This window comes from Mustela lutreola, chromosome 12, assembly GCF_030435805.1.
Source record: "Mustela lutreola isolate mMusLut2 chromosome 12, mMusLut2.pri, whole genome shotgun sequence".
Classification (NCBI taxonomy): Eukaryota; Metazoa; Chordata; class Mammalia; order Carnivora; family Mustelidae; genus Mustela; species Mustela lutreola.
The window spans coordinates 24,101,690-24,120,237 of NC_081301.1; the positions used below are offsets into that span (position 1 = coordinate 24,101,690).

At 38.9% G+C, this 18,548-nt stretch overlaps 1 long non-coding RNA gene across 1 annotated transcript in view; it reads left to right on the forward strand.

The window, feature by feature from the left end:
* Positions 1–4,924: 4,924 nt before the first annotated feature.
* The window catches only part of LOC131812995 (uncharacterized), a 108,105-nt gene continuing 94,481 nt past the window's right edge, over positions 4,925–18,548 (forward strand). Inside the window, exons 1-2 of the long non-coding RNA XR_009346572.1 lie at positions 4,925–4,986; positions 13,820–13,884. This is a non-coding gene — a long non-coding RNA (uncharacterized LOC131812995). The remainder of the gene's footprint in view (positions 4,987–13,819; positions 13,885–18,548) is intronic.

Genomic DNA, 18,548 nt, shown 5'->3' on the forward strand with positions numbered 1-18,548 from the left:
GTCCGTTCCCTCTCCAGAACAAAGCACCTGCCAGGATCTCCAAACATGCTGGGCGAGATCTGCTGCTACAAATTTATCTGTGAATGACTTAGTGAAGTTGCCCCGTTGTTAACAGAAAACATCAATTAGTAGGTTCTTCAAGGATCCAAGGATGTGGAATGGTGGCCAGAATTTGCTTTTATTCTCGGGGCACTCCACAGCCACATAGCTTGTGTGGATAGGCAGTATCGGCATGGACTCATGGGGCAGGCAATGGATAGGCACTGTTCAGAGTTGGATGAGAAACTCAGAGGAGAGGTCTTGCTTTTCAGAGGAATGGGCAAGCATTGCTATTCTGGGCCAGGGTCAGTAAGGCCTCCATCACTGTAGCTCTGTCATGAAGCCCATTGTTCGAGCCACCAGGGAAATCGTTGTTGTCTTTCTTCATCAGAGCCAGGACCCTTAACATGGCCTGATGGGACTGACCATGTTCGTGTTCATATCCAGAAATGAAACCTTTTGCTTTTTTGCCTTTTTCAGGGAAAAAGGTGTAAGTTAATGATTTTGCTGTGTTTGATAGGTATTAATTTTTTCATTGCAAATTTTAGGATAATAGGACATTTCTTTTCATGACAAAAGATCACAGCAAAACCGGTGGATGGCAGCATTCCTAGAAGGGCTAGTGCCAGCCCCACATCAAGATACAGACACCAAGCTGGTGGGCCTTCTGAGGTGACCCCGCTCATTGCTTTCATTATCGGGATTTGGGTTTTGTAGTAAATATGCATGAAGGATGTCATGACTGTATTTTTGTGGATGTTCTTAAAATGCTCTCTTTTGCTTTTGAACAGAGAGTGGCTATAATTTTGTGGTACTGGTGGTCATCACTTGCATAGCTTAATATTTTTTTTTCTTTTTATTTGGAAGAATTTCCAACTTAACCAAAATAGAGCAGAGAACACTCCTACAGCCTACACCCAGGTACATCTATCACTCACATTTTGCCCTATTTGTTTTATCTGTCTATATAAACTTTGTTTTTTATGAACAAATTAAGAGTAAGTTGCATGTCTTGTTCATTTATCCTTAAATACTTCGCTGTCCATTTCCTAGGAAGAAAGATATTCTCCTCTATGAGCACAGTGCAGTGATAAACCTCAGTAAGTTGAATAGTGACACAGTACGTTTGTCTAGTGTATGGTCTATATTTGGATTATCAGTGGACACCAGAATGTTCCTTCCAGCATCGTCTCCGTTAGTACAGGTGTATCGGGTAGTACATTTCACTGTCACGTCTCTAGTTTCCTCTCATCAGAAACAGTTCCTCATCCTTTGTCTTTTACCACCCTGATATTTTTGGAGAATTTGATGTGTTGGTTCATTTTAAATAAATAATTTTCTCACCTGGGATACATTTCCTATTTCCTCCCTGTTGGATTCCTGGGATTCATCTTCCATTGGCTACATGACTTTTAAAAGAGACTCTGTCACATACAGAGTAATCTAATGGGTCATCTGGTCTCTAACTGAAAGTCTTTGTGAACTGTGTGTCTCCAGTCTGGAGCCTGAGCTCTGCCATTGATTTGTTGTGCCATCCTGGGCTCGTTACCCTTCTGGGCCTTGTTTCCTCATTTATAAAAGGAAGAGATTGACTTAGATGACCTCTAGTAGCCCTCTGGATTAGATGATTCATGATTTTTTAGGAACCCATGATAGCAAATGCTTGTGTTCAGAGGCAGTTAACGCCCCCCCCCGCCCCTTTTTTTGTTAATGCCCTTTTTTTCAAAAAATTTTTTAACTTTAAACAATTTAATTTGATTTTTTTTTCAGTGTTCCAAAATTCATTGTTTATGCACCACACCCAGTGCTCCATGCAATATGTGCCCTCCTTAATATCCACCACCAGTCTCACCCCTCCCCCACCCCTCCCCTCCAAAACCCTCAGTTTGTTTCTCAGAGTCCACAGTCTCTCATGGTTTGTCTCCCTCTTGTATTTCCCCCAACTCACTTCTCCTCTGCATCTCCCAGTGTCCTTCGTGTTATTCCTTATACTCCACAAGTAAGTGAAACCATATGATAATTGAGTCTCTCTGCTTGACTTATTTCACTCAGCATAATCTCTTCCAGTCCTGTCCATGTTGATACAAAAGTTGGGTATTCATCATTTCTAATGGAGGCATAAGACTCCATTGTATATATGGACCTTATCTTCTTCATCCATTTGTCTTTTGAAGGGTATCTTGGTTCTTTCCACAGTTTGGCGACTGTGGCCATTGCTGCTATGAACACTGGGGTACAGGTGGCCCTTCTTTTCACTACATCTTGTATCTTTGGGGTTAATACCGGTAATGCAATTGAGGGGTCATAGGGAAGCTCTTATTTTTAATTTCTTAAGGATTCTCCACACTGTTTTCCAAAGTGGCTGCCCCAACTTGCATTTCCACCAACAGTGTAAGAGGGTTCCCCTTTCTCCAAATCCTCTCCAACACTTGTTGTTTACTGTCTTGTTAATTTTGGCCATTCTAACTGGTGTAAGGTGGTATCTCAATGTGGTTTTGATTTGAATTTCCCTGATGACTAACGATGATGAATATTTTTCCATGTGTCTGTTAGCCATTTGTATGTCTTCTTTGCAGAAGTGTCTGTTCATGTCTTCTGCCCATTTTTTGGTGTGATTATTCGTTTTGTATGTGTTGAGTTTGAGGAATTCTTTATAGATCTTGGATATCAGCCCTTTGTCTGTAGTGTCATTTGTGAATATCTTCTCCCATTCCATGGGTTGCCTTTTGTTTTGTTGACTCTTTCCTTTGCTGTGCAGAAACTTTTTGATCTTGATGAAGTCCCAAATGTTCATTTTTGCTTTTATTTCCTTTGCCTTTGGGGACATGTCTTGAAAGAACTTTCTGTGGCTGTTGTTGAAGAGGTTACTGCCTATGTTCTCCAGGATTTTGATGGATTCCTGCCTCACAGTGAGGTCTTTTATCCATTTCGAGTTTATCTTTGCATATGTTGTAAGAGAATGGCCGAGTTTCATTCTTCTATACATAGCTGCCCAATTTTCCTAGCACCACTTATTGAAGAGACTGTCTTTTTTTCCACTGTATATTTTTTCCTACTTTGTCGAAGATTATTTGACCATAGAGTTGAGGGTCCATATCTGGGCTCTCTCCTCTGTTCTACTGGTCTATGTGTCTGTTTTAATGCCCTTTTTAAATGTGAATATAGGGATGCCTGGGTGGCCCAGTTGGTTAAGCGGCTGCCTTTGGATCAGGTCATGATTCCAGTATCCTGGGATCGAGTCCCACATCGGGCTCCTTGCTCTGCAGGGAGTCTGATTCTCCCTCTGCCTCTACCTGCCACTCTACCTCTCTATACTCTCTCTATCTCTCTGACAAATAAATAAATAAAATCTTTAAAAAAATAAATGTGAAAATAATAAGAGCAGCTCACTTAGTTGCCTAGAATTTTGAGAACTTGGTCTGGATTTGCAAGCAAAGCTGAAACTTTAAACTAGAAAAGTCCATTGTATCTTGATTAGTGAGGGGGAAGATTATGTCTTGGCCTGGGCACAAAATATAGCTTATCTCATGCAGATAAACTGACACATTAACACTGAGGTTCCAAGATGCTCGCATATTTCAAAACATATACCTAGGAACGAAAGCCTTCATTCTGGCTGATAACAAGATTCCTGTAATAACATGCATTTAGGTTATTTTCCAAATACCCAAAGGCACGCATGACTTTAAAGAACACATGTGCATTTCATTGCAGTAACCCACTTTTGTGCTTAATTAAATTCTGTTTGGCAGAAGTGGCAATTTGAATTCGATACACTATTATCGCATCACATTACCAATATGCCGTTCAGGCTCCAGCCCTGGACACCCCTGATATGAAGCACTCTGCAGGAGAAAGAAGAAGTCTGTGAAGCTGCCAAAAGGCAGGCTGCGCATTCCCCAGGGCAGCCCCGAAGATCAAGAAGAGGAACCTGAGAGCTCATAGGAGGCACAGGCTCATGGTGCCTTGGAAGGCTGCTCAAGTATTCCTTGCCCCATTGGGGAGCTCTTTATTCAGTATTAGCAAATGGTGAAAGACCCTTTCCAGCATTTGTGCTTGGGCACTCAGTTAGCTCTGAGACATTTGTGTTGGAAGCTTTGTTCAGGCAAGGACACAGAACTGTGTGGCAGTTTAGAAAACATCTTCATGGAAAGCAACCTGGAAAAAGGAAGACAGTGGAGAACAACTTAGGGAACAGAGACCCCGTGTTCAGAGTCCAGCTTTAATACCTCTTACTAATATGATCTTAGGCAAGTTACGTAGTCTCTTTGACTCTTAAGTCTTCAAAATGGGCTTTATAGGGTATGCTCTTGTTGTAAAGATTAAAGATATAGATATGCAAGTTGTCAGCCTGGCACAGACTTGGCACTTAAAATGTACTTCTTTCTCCTTTCCCTCTTTATTTAGAAGGAGGTAGGCAGGACAAATATTGTTAATTCTGTTTTATATGGTGGAAAATGTAGGATCATGGAGTTTTTAAGGTCATTCGACTGCTAAGGTTCTAAGAGGGATTTGAGCTTGTGATTTTCTGCTAGCCCATTAAGGTTTATCTCCCTTGCAGATCTTTCTGTTGGAAGATGATTATACCACTGAGCTGGTTTCAAAAGGCTGGCAGCAATTTGTTTTTTAATAAACTTATTTTAAAAATTAGAATAGCCTTAAATTTATAGAAAAGTTATGAAAATGGCACAGAAAATTTCATGTATTCCTCGTGCAGTTTCCCTGATCATTGATGTCACTGTGGTACACTTGTCACAACTGAGAAACCAGCACTGGTACCTCACTACTTACCATTAATTTCTGTGTTATTATAAATGCCATGTTTATTTTCATAAGTCATTTTGCATATGATTTCACTAGGTTTTCCCTAATATCCTTTTTCTGTTCCAGGATCCCATCCAGGATCCCATGTCACATTTCATTGTTGTGTCTCTTCTGTCTCCTCTGGTATGTGATAATTTCTCAGACTTTCATGGTTTTTCATCAGACAGTTTCGAGGAGTACTACAGTTAGGTAGAGTTCCCCTCATTTGTCTGAAGTTTCCCTCATAGTTAGACTGGGGTGATGGGTTTAGGAGAGGAAATGTTTTCTGCCCCCAAAACATTTTTATTGTTCGTGGCTGTCGCCCTCCACTGGGATCAGTCTTGTGATTTTTATCTTACCAAGCACAGAGTGCAACTCTAAGGTAAAAGCTTGTGGCCAGTCCTGGACTGCTCAAAAGATTCCCTCACATGCTATTTGATTGTATCTTTGGGTTGACTTTCCTTTTGTTTTGCATGCCTTCCGTCACCAGATTGCTCTGGCTGAAAAGGTCTGTGATAGTTAACCTTTCTTACTGAAATGCCAAAAATTGACTCAGATAAAATTTCTAAATTATTTACAGGGTTTAAAAGTAAGTTCCATTTTTGCATTAGATTCAGACATTCCCTTTTCTGTTCAGCCTTCCTTGAGCCTCCTCTTTGTTTTTTCTCTATATTTTAGACCTTTCACATCTTGTTTATAGTGTCTGCAGGATGTATCGTAGGTTAAAACTCTACATATGTGATAGCTACCTGAATAGGTCAGCATTGCTCATTTGGCATGTCTTGTCACCCAGATGCACCATCAACCCATCTCAGATGTTATGTCAGATTTTGATCAATGTGTACATTCAATTTTGTTTCAACTGCAAATATATACTGTTTCAGAAAAGTGGTCCAGAGAAAAATCAAGCAGAATCAAAATGTGACTTTGTGTGGGTTGGAACACACATAGTGCTTTGCCTCATGAGTATATGAGAGAGGGCAATCAGAATGGTAAAAGTTCTCAACGGATCCTGAAGAATGATCAGGTGAAAGAGGCAATCACCGTGGGTATAGCTGAATTCTGGCAGGTGCTGTCGAAATTTGTCACCAAAAGGTATTCGCGCACATTGTCTACAAGTTAATGTGGGTAGTAGCTGTTCTAATGAAGAGCAGATTTCTTTTCTTTTTTCTTTTCTTTTTTTTTTTTTTGAAGGTTTATTTATTTTAGAGAGAGAGAAAGAGAGAGAGAGAAGGAGAGAGAGCTCGAACAGGGGTTGGGGCAGAGGGACAGGGAAAGAAACAGCTGAGCTCGGAGCCCGCCTCCAGGCTTGGATCTAAGAACCCTGAGATGATGGCCTGAGTTGAAATCAAGAGTCAGATGCTTAACTGATAGAGACACCCAGGCGCCCCCTGAAGAGCAGGTTTCTTAAGGATAGACTTTGAAGAACCATCTTTGCACTCCTTGTGGCAGTTAGCCCAGCGCTTTGAACACAGTAAATGTCCACTTGATGAGTATTTTTTTTTTGACTCCTACTCTTTTGCAGGTACTCTGCTAATTACTGGCATGATACCTAGATAGAAAACAGAGTCTCCTGCTTTGAAGAGCTCACAGTCCACTGGGGTAGAGGAATAAGGAATCAGATAACTAGGTTTCAGTGGGATCAGCATTCTAGTGAAAGAAAGACATGACTAGTTCTTCCTGGAAAGGTCTTGATGCTTCCCAGGGGATAGAACTTCTGCACTGAGTCTTGAAGTCTAAGAGATCTTGAGAAAAGGCACAAGCGTAATCCTTGTGAAGCAAAAGTCTGTCTCCTTGAGAAATGAGTCAGGTATTGTGGAAGGAGAGACAATGTGGTGTCAGATGGAAAACATCCAGCTGGTAGATTGGGGCCAGGTTTCACCACGCTGATCAGTTTGGTACTTCTTTCTGTAACATTCAAGGATTATCAGCAAGGGGTGGGGAATGACGTGATGTGATTTGTATTTTAGAAAGCACTTTGAGGTGATGTTTTGGAGGCAGCAGGAAGCAGAGAAACTGGTCAAGAGACTCTTGGCAACAGTCTACTTGAGAGATGATGTGGGTGTGAATTCACCATGAACCGGCATCTGTCGCACCTACTTGCTGGATCGTTTGCTTGGTGAAACACCTAGCTCATGTTACACATCCTAAAGACAAATCATATACTTCTGAATGACAAATATCTCATTTTCTTAGAAGCATCTAAGTGAGGGCAGTAAGCAAGTGTTTCCTTGAGACACAAAGTGGGGGAGTGCCCAGAAATGAGGTAGACAGTGTGTGAAGCCAGCCTCTGGAACCCAGAATGTGGCCATCTAGAGCACAGCCGGTGCCCCTCAGAATTACAAGTTCCTATTTGCATTTCCCCTTCCGTTGCTTCCTGATCCCCATTCCTCTTGTTAATTCTGCCATCTGCAACATGCATGGGTGCAAAGAGCTAACCTGAGGAATTCTCTAATAACATAGTCATGCTTTTAGCGATCTGTGTTAGCCTTATTTGACAAACCGTCAGGGTACAGAGACAAAGAGAGATCTTTATATTACAGGTTTAAATGTTAAACCCTGTCATAAACTGTTCGGTTATACTTCATAGAAAGAAAAATATATCTGATGAACAATGGACTCACGTTAGAATAAGAAAAAGAGCACGTTCTGTTCTTTGGTAAAATTTCCCCTGCCAAGTAGAGAAGTTCCACGGTTTTCAGGTCCATAAGCAAGGCTGGGGCTTAAGGGGCCAAGAGCCACACTCAGGGCCACCCTGCAAGACAAATAAAATTCATGGAGTTGGTGACAGTCGGAAGGTGACATGGTGGGTGATTGAGGAAGATGAGTCAAAGAACACTTACAATTAGCTCTCTTTGGTGTTGAACACAGTATGCCTGGACATGTGGCAGTCCTGGACACGTGGCTGTGATAGGAACATTAAGAGGCATTAGAGCAGAACAGGGAGGTCCTCAACTGAGGTGAGGGATCTGAGTTCAGGTTCAGCCTCCCACCCTAACCCCTGTGAGACCCTGACAAAGTCACTTCAACAATCTGGGTGTCATGTCCTCCACCAGTGAAATGAGGCTATTGGCTTAGATCATCGCTAACCTCCCTTTCGCTCTGACAAGTCTTTTACTCCATGATGACTAATCCATGAAATGTTACCAACAGCTTGTATGTGGTAGTGAGGGCTCAGCATCCTTCTCTGTAAAACAGGGGTAAAATGACCTACCTCACAAAGGTGGTTTGAGGATTACATTTGAAGTGGTATTTTGGGTCAAAATCGTGGGTCAAAGTAGCACTGAACCTATCAAACAGTAGATTCTCGGTAAGCCCAAGTGTCCTTTATCAGGTCTCTCCAATCCACTAAAAATGTTTAATGAGCATTTACTAGGCAGTGTTCTAGAAGCTGGACCCATAGTAGTGAGTAAGATAAATGAGTTCACGGCCTCTAGGGAGCTTTCAATAAACAGACTGATGCGCGCACACTAGCACAGCATTTCTCCCCTTGCTTCCTCCCTGGCGTCCTTTTCCTGCCTCCTCTTCAACCCATTTCCCCTCAGCTCCTGTTGCAGATCCTGGCTGCCTGGAATCTCATGCCAGGAATGATAGATCAAAGGCCGGAGGACTGGTGTATGAGACTTTGAATATTTTTACTCAATGGCCAGGGTTTAGGAAGGGGTGTGGAGAACTGAGCATAAATGGTGACAAGAGTAGGAACAGAGATAATCAAAGTAGCTGGATACAAGGGCTGTGCTTCAGGACTCCCCAAATCTATAAATATTGATAACACTAAGCTGGTTACTTCATTAGATGAAACACCTGGAAAGTCATACATACAGAAGAGGATACAAAGATGTAATAATAATAATGTTAAAAAGCCGTACGAGTCTATAAACAACCAACAGTCACTTAACACCATCTGGGGCAGGCTGGGCAAGGCGTTGACCTCCTAGAGGTGAATAATATTTAATTTCCGCCCTTAAGGAGTTTGTGTTTTCCTACGGGAGGCAGACATGAATCTCAATGTACTGTGCTCAGTGCTTATATAGATGCGTAAATACAAGAAGCTGTCCTATGGAGAACAAAATATTTTGACTTCATTGCTTCAACATGGCCATTTTTATCCTACTCAGGTAAAATGAAAAGTTCTCCTGAAGTTAAAGAATTTAAAAAATATTAATTTTATCTTTAAGTAATGAAATGACAACTAAGTGTCATACTTAGAGATAGTCAACATAAAGTAATATTGATAATAGCAAATATGATGTATAACCACAGCTTATGACAGGGTTTAACATTTAAACCTGTAATATAAAGACGAGTGACGCTGAGCATCTTTTCATGTGTTTGTTGGCCATCTGGATGTCTTCTGTGAAGAAATGTCTGTTTAGGTCTTCTGCCCATTTTTTAATTAGATTATTTGAAGGTTTGTGTGTGTGTGTGTGTGTGTGTGTGTGTGTTGAGTTATATAGGTTCTTTGTATATTTTGGATATGGACCATCATTTACAAATATCTCTCCCAGGTAGCTCAGTGGGTTAAGCCTCTGCCTTCAGCTCAGGTCATGATCCCAGGGTCCTGGGATTGAGCCCTGCCTCAGGTTCTCTGCTGAGCAGGGAGCCTGCTTCCCCCTCTCTCTCTGCCTGCCTCTCTGCCTACGTGTGATTTCTGTCTGTCAAATAAATAAATAAAATCTTTAAAAATAAAACAAACAAACAAATATCTCTCTCATTCAGTAGGTTGTCTTTTGGTTTTGTTGGTTACTTCCTTTGCTGAACAAAATTTTTTTTATTTGGATGGAGTGTTAATAATTTATTTTTGCTTTTGTTTCCCTTGCTGCAGGAGATAATTTAGAAAAATGTTGCCATGACCAGTATCAGAGAAATGACTGCCTGTGCTTTCTTCTAGAATTTTTATAGTTTTAGGTCTCACATTGAGGTCCTTAACCCATCTTATTTATTTTTGTGTGTGGTATAGGAAAGCGGTCCAGATTCATTCTATTGCATGTTGTTGTCCAGTCTCCCCCACACCAGTGTAGAAGAGACTATGCGATTCATTTTGTGGACCCCAGAGTAATGAATAGAACACAACATACTCTGATTACTTGGTAAGGGCTTTGCTGAGTGAATGAAGAATGAATAAACAAATGAGAATAGAAAGATAATATAGCACTGACTTCCGAAGCATCACTAATCCACCTTTCAACAATAATACCTCCTATCCCTTTGTACCGTAATAATCTGTTCTTATGGTTACCACTCCCCTTAGAGAGTGACTTTCTGAAGGGCAGCAACAATGTTTTCCACACATGTTTATATCCAGTGCTTGTAACTTAGCAGGCATTCAGAGAATGTTTGCTAAATAAATGAACGACAAAATTTTATAATAAGGATCAGGATTCTTGAGGTGTTTTCTTCTTATTTCATCTTCGTCACAACCGAAGCCAGGGGTACATAGTCTGGGGGGCTTCTAATCCATGTAGAATCAGAATCTGATTAGGAAATGTACTTTGCAAAGGTAATACCTATACCATTTAGAGGAAAATATAAAATAAGACAATGTCTGCTGAGGGCTTTCCCCAGAGCTGGATTTTACTCTGCTATTTCCCTGAGGACCCCTGGCTCAGCTTTGCTCTGTTCCTAGCACAGCTTTGGCCGCAGCCTTGACAGCAGCTTGGAGACAGATAGGAACATTATTTCATGAAGTAATTCAGACACGATTAAAAAAAAAACACAAAAACTCATCTTGGCACTAACCCTGCACAAGCTTGAGTTTAACCTGTTATTATGACATTACAGGGAATAATAAGTAAGCTGCACACTGGAAAATTGCAGAAGCTTGGGAAGGAAGATCTCAAATTTGCACACAAGCCACTCAATAGAAAATAAAAGGATGCCCAAAGAATGAAATGTGCTAGTTAGTATAGAGTGCTTTTATCCACATGTAATCACAGGGAAAGCACTTGAAGAATTCCCTCTTTGCTCTAACTTCCAGAAAGGGTAGGTACTTGGAACTTCACAGTGATAAAGTCTGTAGCCTGGGATGAAGTGTTTGATATTAGGCCAGAGGTTTGAGTGTCTGGACTTGGTTGATTATTATAAGGCCCCTTTAGAGCTTCCATGTCTAGTTAATGGATCTCAGAAATCCACTTCATTCCCTAGCCCTGGAAGGATGCTGGGAGGATGTGGGGGGTCTGCTGATCTGACCCTGGAAAAACTAGAACTTCAGGAGATGGGAGCTAGAGAATCCAGATTTGTTGTAATACAGATGAGATGCAAATTATCATACTTCTCAGAGCCTGGTCTCTTCATCTGTAAATGGCCAAATGAGGAAAAGCATGTAGAGCCTCTGGAACACTAGGTCAGGCACCCTGAAAAGGCCCTGAGGCTGTAGTTCCAAGCACTGAGGCTCAGAGCAGGCAAGTCACCAACTCCAGGTCTCAAGCACATTCAGTCTGCTTCGTGATCCTAATCCAACATGGTTTTTATATTTGTTTTTTTTTTTTTAAAGATTTTTTATTTATTTATTTGAGAGAGAGATAGTGAGAGAGAGCATGAGCAAGGAGAAGGTCAGAGAGAGAAGCAGACTCCCCGCGGAGCCGGAAGCCCGACGTGGGACTCGATCCCGGGACTCCAGGATCATGACCTGAGCCGAAGGCAGCTGTCCAACCAACTGAGCCACCCAGGCGTATATTTGTTTTTAAATGATTTATTGAGATGAAATTCAGATAACATGGTATTAACCATGTTGACTGAACAAATCAGTGGCTTTTAGTAACATTTACAATGTTGTATAATCACCACCTCTGTCTAGTTTCAAAATGTTTTTATCACTCCAATGTAAAACCCTGTACCCATTATGCAGAATCTCCTGTTCTCTTCTTTCCCCAGCTCCGGGCAATCGTGAGTCTGCCTGGTCACTATAGAGTTAACTCTTCTGCACATTTTATGCAAATATAGTTATTCATGATGTGACATTGTGTATCTGGCTTCTTTTACTCAGTATACTGTCTTAGAGATTTCTTTCCAAAAAAATCCAGCAATCTTGTTTTTAAAAAAATTTTTAAAAGGTAAAATTACATAAAATAAAATGTGCAGATTTTAAGTATAGAGCTTAAAAATTTTAACAAATACAAATACTTGCTTACAAAATCAAAATATAGAATCTTTCACACCCCCCAAATTTCTTTCTAAAATGAATTTAATTCTGAGCATATTTTTTTTGATGCTTTTGTAAATTTCTACTTGCTTGTTCTCATTATATAGAAATATCATTACTTAGGAGTACCTTGGTGGCTCATCGGTTAAGCATCTGTTGTAGGCTCAGACCATGATCCCAGAGTCCTGGGATTGAGCCCCACATTGGGCTCCCGATGCTCTGCAGGGAGCCTGCTTCTCTCTCTCTCCCTCTGCCTGCTACATCCCCTGCTTGTGCTCTCTCTCTGTGTCAATTAAGTGAATAAAATCTTTAAAGAAAGAAAAATAATTAAGTATAATTATTTTTATATATCAATCTGATATCCGGTCACCACGGTAAATTCATTTCTTTGTTCTAGTAGTTGTTTTTTTGTTGTTGTTGTTGTTATTGTTTGATAGCATCCTTAAAATTCTCTAGATAAACAATCATGGTTTCTATAAATAAAATGGGACTTCTTTTTGCAATCTGTAGAACTTTGCCTTCTTTTTCTTGCCTTATTGCTCTGGCTAGGACCTTCAGTGCATGAAACTCGAGGAACGAGCATGGCCAGCCTGCCAAAATAAGTATGGGAATGAAGCCCACGGTGTTGCCATGATAGTGGCATAAGAGAAGCAAAAGGAAGCAGGAAAGGGGAGAGAGAGGTGGAGGGCTACAGAGACAGAAATGCCCCCTGATGCCTCTCATCAGCATAGCCAGAAGACAAACCATTGCAGTGAAGGATCCTTCCACCCCTGCTCTTGTCTACCCAGACGAAGGGAGGACCTGGATGACTGGATTCCCGAAAGGTTTTTTGAGCAACTGTTAGGTACTTAGTCTCTGCTTCCCACACATGTTGTTCCTAATTATAAAATCATCATGGACACCATTTAGGAACATTTGCTGCCCAGGAACTGTGATTTATACCCTGTGGTATGTGTTGCAGCTGCGTTTCATAAACTGATTTACCAATGTGACAGAATCAAATCTAAACAGAGGCTGGCAATTTTTACTGAGCTGGAGATCATCCAGTTTTTTCACTCCTAGGATTTTATTTTCCTTGGGCTTTAAGACATCCTCAAGAAGCTGGGAGTTTACCTGGCCTTTTCATGTGCATAATTCGTTTTTATTCCTCATGGAGACCCAAGTTAGCAAATCCAATGGCAGTTACTTTTCTAGTTAAGCACCTGAAGCTCAGAAAGACAAATGACTCCCCGCGATCACTCACAGGACAAATAGCCGTGCTGGGACTGGATCCTAACTTCACTCTCCAAACCGAGATGTTTTCGTCAACCTGCCATCTCACAGAGATGAAGCAGAGACCTGGCCACTGCCTCCAGCTTCACCAAACACTAGTAGCTGGGGATTGTATAGGCTCTCAAACAAAATACAGGGGACTGTTACTCTAACGAGGGGTGTGTTGATATCATACAACATAAACCATACTTTTCAATTGATGAGTACAAATGGGTAAGACTTAAGTCAGATTTTCACCCCCAACAAAAGAGGAGGGGGAGGGTGTTTATGAATTTTGCTGCTTTGGCTGTTTCCAAAGTATAAAAGGAGAGATTAGGGGAAGTATCCAGTCAGAAGAGAGATAAGACTTTAAGTAATGGGTGGTATGAAAAATGACCTTGAGAAAAGGAATGGTTGATTGGGTGACAGGAGTCTGATCAAGTCTTCATATACTGAAGTTCTAAGATATCTTCTTGGGGATGGAAACTATACTGAATGGTCAGCATATGAAATCATGTGCAGTTTCTTAAATATAACCTGCTTTGCTGACCTCACAACTTTTCTTCATGTTTTCTCTCTTCCTAGATTTCCCTTTCTCCTATAAACCAGTGATAATCACCTACACATCCATCAAGACCCAGGAAAGACAGGTAAGCCCCAGAGAGTTCTCTTAGGCTCTATGAGTCTTACCTCTGTCTTGTCCATATTTCTAAGAACCGAAGTATAATCATATCCAAATGTATTTAAGCTATTTGTATGTATCTAACCACTTAACTCTACAGTGCTTGAGGCAGAAGACTGTCTTCTTAGTCATTTCTTTACCCCAGGACCTATATAAATGCTAGCACATGGTGTATGGTCAAAGCTCTTTGCAGCAAACAGTGAAAAAACTTGCAACACTGAAAAATTCTTTTACTAAACATACCTTATATAGCTAGGAAAAAACTCATACACATTTGCGTATTGTCTCTAAGTCTACTAATAAGAAATAAATGTCAGCATTTAATGAGATTTCTCTGCTTACAGTCATGCTGTGGAAGAGAACATTGCCACTGCTTGTAGAATTTATTGACATCCAAGATTATGTGGTGCTTTTGGAATGCACACCACGAATGAGAAAAAAAATGGCTAGGAAAATGTGAAAATGTGAACACGTTGGTAGAAAAAAATTAATCTCTAAAATTATATTTGAATGTATTTTTATTTAAATTAATCATAAATCATATAACTAAGTTACACATTCATCTAGATGACAACTTAGATTCAGATATAAATCTTGACTCTAGCACCTATTTCCTCTGTGAGCTCCTGAGCATTTTTGAGCCTTTTGTCTGTTAAATGGAGGCAATGTATATTTTTGGAAAATGGAAGCAACTTGTCATTAAAATTTTTTGATGTAAAGAGGTTAATTACCACTAAATCAATCCATAAGTTCAACTCATTTCCAATTAAAATTCCAATGGAATTATTTTTAGAATTTGGTGAGATATTTTTAAGTTCATCTAGAAAAGTGTAAGAGATATTAAGAGATAGAAATGAGATTTCAAATTAGGAATAAGAGCAGAGATTATTTACTGCATGGATTGGCACCGTTGGCTAGTCATTTGGAAAGTATGGTTGCTACTCCTATGTGTCAGGCATAGCTCTACATATTTTATACCAATTAACATTTTAAATTTTCACAGGCATTCCATAAGTAGATACTATTATTATCACTATTCTACAGAGGAGGAAATTAGACACAGACAAGCTAAGTAATTCATCCAAGATCATACAAGCAGTCAGTAGAGCTGGCACTGGAACCCAAGCAGTCTAGACTCTGGGTTCATGCTACAAACTATTATGTTTTAGTGTCTCACAGCCTCATGCCTTGCACCAAAATACATTTCAAATGGATTGAAGTTTAAAAAGTATATTTAAGGGCGCCTGGGTGGCTCAGTGGGTTAAGCCGCTGCCTTCGGCTCAGGTCATGATCTCAGGGTCCTGGGATCGAGTCCCGCATCGGGCTCTCTGCTCAGCAGGGAGCCTGCTTCCTCCTCTCTCTGCCTGCCTCTCTGCTTACTTGTAATTTCTCTCTGTCAAATAAATAAATAAAATCTTTTAAAAAAAAAAAAAAAAAAAAAAAAAAAAGTATATTTAAACCCAAAATATTAAAAAAAAAATCTTTCTATAATTTCAGAATAAGGAAGGCATTTTTAAATGACATTAAAATCAGAAATGAGAAAAAAAGGATAGATTTGACTACATAAACATTAAAAATATTTTAGCAAAATCAACCAAACCAACAATAGAAAATATTAAAAATTAAATCAACCAAACAATAGACAAAAATCCACAGAAAATTAACACCATCAGATAACAAATTGGGACACATGTAAGCAATGCGGTTAAGTATTAATAGATCAACGAATACAGAAAGAGTTCAATGGAGGAGGAGAATGTACCAGGAGTTAGTCATCAGTCCTCCATTGAACTCCTCCTCCTCCCCCTCCCCCTCCTCCCCCTCCTCCCCCTCCTCCTCCTCCTCTCTTCTTCTTTTTACTTTTATTGATTGTCCGAGTTTCTTACAATATACGTGTATTTCTTCAATTCTGAAGTGGATTAATCTTTGAATTACCTTTTTCCATAAAGTCAGAAGTGGAATATTCCTAGAGCATAATAAATTTACATATTCCTAGATCACAGTAGTTTCTATGATATTTTGTGGAAAGCTTTAGGTTTAGAGAGACTGGCTTATGGTAAAAAGCCAGTGAGACCATATAAGTTACTAATTTCTACATCTAAATTGCAGTGCAGCGTGCTCTGAGAACATGACCTATATAATTTCTGCTTTGGGGAATTTATCTTGGCTTTATTTTTGCAGCTAAATATATGATCTATAGATGCAAATGTTCCATAAGGTCTTGGAATGAAGACATATTCTCTCTTTCCCCTGAAATTACTATATATATATTCACTTGCTAACCTTATTATTCATATTGTCTATATCCTTGAATAGTGTTTATCTACTTGAACGGCCAAGGCTGGGGTGGTATTTTAGTCTCTGATAGTTTTGTTTCTGACATTTTGCCTGGTATTTCTAATGTACAACCATTTTTATTCTTGGAAATCTCAGTGCTTTTTGTCAGTATGCAGAGATATTCCCTGTCCTACTTAATTCTACCTCCTGCATATTCTCTTTTGTCTGAAATTTGTATTGTGAGTCCTAATGCCTTTTTGTTGGGACTTGCTAAATCATAAGTATGCTTTTCCCTGTCTTTGCATGTTTAATCTTTTAAAATAATTTAATACTTTGGGTTTAGAGGTGACGCTTCCTGTTAGGTTTTCATTTCTGACCATTTATTGCCCCAGTTGATATGTTTGGTCTCATTTCTATGATCTTCTTTCCATCGTGCTTCCACACTTTTTATTTCATCAGAGTTTTATTCTCCAAAGTGGGATACATAAACCCCATCTGGTGTACAAGATCATTCATTGGAAATTCAGAAGAAAATATTATTTTTTAAATTTAAAAACAAGAAGATATGAAGCTTTACTAATATTTAATCCTCATTGATACTGGTATTTTGCCCAGGTCTACATATAAGGCAGACCCACTCTGTATTCCTAGTGTATGAGATAAAAGAGAATGATTTCTAGAGGTCAGAGTAAATGCTGGTGACACTTTTACATATTTTGCTCACTTTTCTTGACTCACTGGAGTTTAAGCGTACTCAAACAGATTTAAAGGATATTCTTTCACTTTTATCTAAGGTAATTCATAAAATCGATAAGAACTTTAAAATGATTCCTCAAAAAAGGGGGGGCAGGTTAAAAGTAATGTCCATTATGCAAACACAAACCAAGAGAACAATAATAACAACTCTCTCCCCTCAATCTTCCTCCCCACTAAAAAAAAAAAAAAGGCTAGGTAATACTTTCCCTTTTCCTGGCAGAAATTCACCATCGGCCACAATATGAGGTAACAGAGAACATTTTTAAAACGGATGTTTGGAAATGTTTCCTGGTGTTTCCATTGCTATCTGATACATTGCTGAAATTGATATAAAGGTTACATGTATAAAAAATAATCTCTCATATCAACACACTTTAAAAACTTGAAATAGAATTTTTATCCTGTTCAAAAGTTTTAGAGGATTCTAAACCCATTTGTCAAAGCATAAAAATGTAACACATACTGATACCTTTTCAAGAACAATTGAAAGTGGAAATTTACTACCACTTTTCAACAATAACAATTACATAATTGGTGGAGGGGATATAATTATTCAGGGTAGCCAATGACATACTTCTCCTGCTTTGAATTTGTCTAATCTCTGTGAAGGATCTTAATCAGTTATTAGTCACGCAAACCAAGTTTGAAATAAAAATGGACCCAGAATTGCACCTTTAAATTGCTATAGGCAAGACGTGGAACCAAGATTTTCAGAGACACTGGACGCAGGATTAATCATTCTGCTCTCAATAAAAGTTACTACGTTAAGGAAAGAAAAAAATATATTATTAAGAAATATAATAAAGTTTGTTTTAAATTAGTGTTAGTTTCATGTTTATTTTACCTTCTCCATGATTTAGATACTGTATTTCCTATAATATTTGTGCATATACATGTACATACTATGGTACATGCATTTGTATATAATTAAGAAATCACTGGAGTGGAGATATTGCTCAAAGTTTCACTGATAAAACTAATAATGCAGTTTTTTATTTGGCCTATATTTTTGCCTTTAGTTTAAAAAATTTGAATATATTTTCTCTCATATTTGATGCTAAGAATTAAGCTGTATTTATTTCCATTACAGAAGAAATTTAACATACTTGTGTGTATTTTCTCCCTCATATCCTAATTTTTATTGGTAATAATTTTTTACTTTGACCAAATTATTATCATTTTCATTATGTAGCTTCTCTTTTAAGGATTAATTTTAATACCTATGTTAGGTTTTAAAACCATATTTATAATTATTTAAACAACTGTGACTTCATTTGTATCACTGAAGCTTTTCTATTACAACTTCCACATTCTTGAATTTTAAAATTTTGGTTTATATCTTGATTAAATCTTTAAGTAACTTTTATCCATATATGATTTTCTGGAAGCATATATGAATGATATAATGCCATGTCTTATATCCCTCAGTATAAGTTTTTTAGCTTCATATACATAATTCAATTACTTAATTATAGACTTCTTTGTCACAATCTTTTTCCCTCCTTAAAATACTCTAGACATCATTCTATTGTTTCTGGAAGTTTGCAACACAAAGATGTCTGTTTTATCTCTACTGTATTTTTTAATGTTATTTTTTCC